Genomic DNA, 3,498 nt, shown 5'->3' with positions numbered 1-3,498 from the left:
TCAATCATTATATTAAATGACTCATCCTTCACCTATTCTAAGTCTCCAAATAGATTTTTACCAGTGACTTTATTTAAATATAGTTTAAAACTGTAGCCCTGCCATTCACTGAAAGTACTTTTTACTTTATACTCTCTCTTTTCCTAATCAAGACTCCATGGTCTCAATGGGTAACCAAGCAAAAACCTTAAAGGCAATGAGCTGGCACACAAAGGTACATGAGGCCCAAACTGCCTTGGGTTCCCATTGTGGCCATCAAAGCTGTTGGCAAGGTTTTGCTCCACTAATGAATCTGGATGGACCCCTGGCACAGAAAATCAGGGTGATCCATTATCCTAGTACTTATCTATTGTCCCCCAAGTTCTGACTCTGATCTTCTGTGATAAGCTGTCCTCACTTTCAAAGGAAGCTACGAAGGCAGTCTCTGGAATCCTCTGTTCGTCACTAAATTTACTAGCAAATCATTTGTGTATCGATAAAGCACAAATGTCAAGGCTGAACTCAGCAATTCAACTACTAACAATGAACCAAATTAACACACAGTCTATCTGTTGCATGACATATCTATTGGGAAAATGAGAGCTTACATTTATATGGGATTTAAAATTTTGGAAGAAATAATGTATTTTATTTAATTTGATCCTTTCATCAATCAGGATAGGATAAGCATTTGATGCAATAATAAATTGCTCCAGAACATTGTTGGATTAAAACAACAAAGACTTATTTCTCACTCATGCTACTTGTTCATCATGGGTGATCAGGGGAGAGAACGCTAATCTATATCATCCCCACTCAGGGACCCAGGCAAAGACAGGAACCATCTCTGTGCTTCCACGATTGCAAAGGTGAGCATGATGACTACTACACTGACTCTTGGTCCATGTTCCTTGTTGTTTACCACAGCACCTGTTGCCTGAAAAGGATATGAAGGAAATGAATTATGACTCTCAGTCTTCCGAGGCTTGAGATTTATTGGAGAAAGGAGGGAGCAAAATGAGAAGGCTCTATCACAGCCTCATTTCAGCGACTTTCTACAGGACTTCCATGCAACATACCCACTAGTGCTGTTAGTTGGAGCATTTGACTTTGTGCAGTAAAGAAATGGTTATGGAGAATCCCAGTCTGCTGCTTGTAGGACAGATGTTTGTGAAGCAATATTATACTTTGCTGAATAAAGCATGTTTACACAGATTTTATAGCAGGAATTCCTCCTGAGTCTGTGGCGGAGTAGATGCTAGTGGAGAGTACAAGAAGCAGTTTATACGCCACGAAGTATTACCTGTGAACTTCAGTGAATGTCATACTAAAAGTTGTTGTGTGGATGCTCATGCAACCTCATGTGAAGGAGTAGTTGTCCAGGTCATGGGTTTGCTATCTAACAGTGGACAGCCAGAGTGGAGTTCACGCAAACCTTTGTTCTGGCTCCTGAAGGATCTGTCCCAAATAAGTTTTATGTTCACAAGGATATGTTTTGTTATGAAGATAAAGTGTTTGGTGATTCTGAACCAGAACTTGATGATGAATCAGAAGATGAAGTAGAAGAACAAGAAGTAAGCCAACCACCTGAACCTGTGTAAGAAAATGCCAACAGAGGTTACTATGAAGCTCACACTGTGACTATTGGCATAGAAGAGCCTTTGGAAGAATCCTCTCATGAGTTGGAACCTGAGCCAGAATTTGAAACAAAGACGGAAAAGCTGAAACCTCAGAGGGAGGAGAAGGACTGTAAAAAATTAGAAAAGAAGTCTACTTCTCTTTTTCCTGCAGAGCCTGTTTCTCTGCCCGAGAACCATGAAAGCTGAGTTGAAGCTAACCAGAATTTCAGTCTCAGCTACCTCATGTGCATGAACAATAAGCTAGAGAGTGACCTGGTTTTCCTTCTAGAGGACCAAGACCAGGCAGAGGAGATACTGAACACAATGAATCCGATAACCATAGAATAATTTGCTATCCAGGTAGTCATCAACTTTTTGTTGGTAACTTGTCACATGCTATTGATGAAAATGAATTAAAGTAATTCTTCGTAAGTTTTGAAAACATTGTGGAACTTCACATCCACACCAAGGGTGTTGGAGAAAGCTTCGAAATTTTGGCTTTGTGAAAAAAAATTAAAAAAGATTTAAAAATAAAAATAATTATGCTTCAAGGGGAAGTACGTTTAAATGTGGAAGAGAAAAAAACAAGTGCTGTGAGAGAGAAACCAGAGGTGGTGGTGATGCTCGCAGGAATATTAGGTGCATTGATTAAGGTCCTGGTGGTCCACTTGGAATAGTGGGTGGTGGAATGTTGCATGACTGCAATGGAAGAAGATCTCCTCCAAGAGGCAGCATGGCACAGAAATTTAGCTCTGGAAGAGGAACTTGCCAAATGGAAGTTCGCTTTATAGAACAGCATCTCTGAAGTGCCAGTGTTGGCAAAGTTTTGGCAGTGGAACATTATTCATTATGATTGCATTCTTGTTAATTTTCTTAGGCTTTGGAATGCCTTTTCGACAATTTCTTTGATGTGAAAAGCATCTTTTGGTTATCATTTAATTGAGTTGGGTATTATTTCCCCAATTTCACAACAAGATTCACATTAATTCTTAAATCTGTAATTGGAGAACTAAGGAATGAGAAACGATCATATCATAACCACCTACAATAAAATGAACTTAAAAGGACATGCCCAACTGAATTCAGATCATTTGAGCCAAAAAATCCTCTGCTGCACATTTTGCTTAAGTGTTACTCTTTCTGCCTATTAATATTGGAAACATGAATAGTGCAATTAGTATAATTGGAGAATCTTGTCTTTTTCTTGACTCCCCCAAAATACAAAACAGCAGAAACTTGTTATGCACTCATCAAAATGAACTAAAGGGTACTCTCTGAACTCCTCATTAATATTTCTTCCTCTTTACACTGGTGATATATCCTTCCTATAAATTCCTATATTATAAATTGGGAAATCTTTGCATCATTTACATTTTGACACACCACCAGTGGAAGTCACAAGACCATCCTGATTTCAGTTGTGGTTTTCCCCCTTACTGCCTGTCAAACCAAGCCTAACCATTCACTACTTGTAAGGGTCAATTTCTAAATACGTCAAAATTAAATATCTTACCCTGGCTGCCTTACCTAATGTTTGTGTTATAAAGGCTAAATCATTTTAAAATAATTTTTTAAAAAACTATTTTGACAATCCCAAACTTGTCAAAGCAGTTTAAACGATTACATCACTGTTTAATTATTTGATTCATTTATTTACCCTTTGGATAAAAAAGAATTCACTTGAATTACAGTAAGAATTAGAAATATTACTAAAAGACTGCTTAGTTTGTTTTTGTGGCTGTTGAAAGCCTCTAAGTTTACAGGTGTCTGTATTCTGTGTAGATTATTTGCTATGTTGTTTCCTAAAAACATGCTGGTACTCAGTTTGTGGGGCATGGTTAACTTTCTGATGGTGACATAAAATCAAATTTTCTGTTTCTTTGAAATTTTGGACCTAAAA

At 37.8% G+C, this 3,498-nt stretch overlaps 1 pseudogene; it reads left to right on the top strand.

Moving 5' to 3' along the window:
• The first annotated feature begins 1,104 nt into the window (after positions 1 to 1,104).
• On the top strand, positions 1,105 to 2,403 carry LOC101427973 (ras GTPase-activating protein-binding protein 2 pseudogene; annotated as a pseudogene).
• The last annotated feature ends 1,095 nt before the right edge of the window (positions 2,404 to 3,498 follow it).

This window comes from Dasypus novemcinctus, chromosome 3 (genome assembly GCF_030445035.2).
Source record: "Dasypus novemcinctus isolate mDasNov1 chromosome 3, mDasNov1.1.hap2, whole genome shotgun sequence".
Classification (NCBI taxonomy): Eukaryota; Metazoa; Chordata; class Mammalia; order Cingulata; family Dasypodidae; genus Dasypus; species Dasypus novemcinctus.
This window is presented reverse-complemented; position numbering and strand designations above follow the sequence as displayed.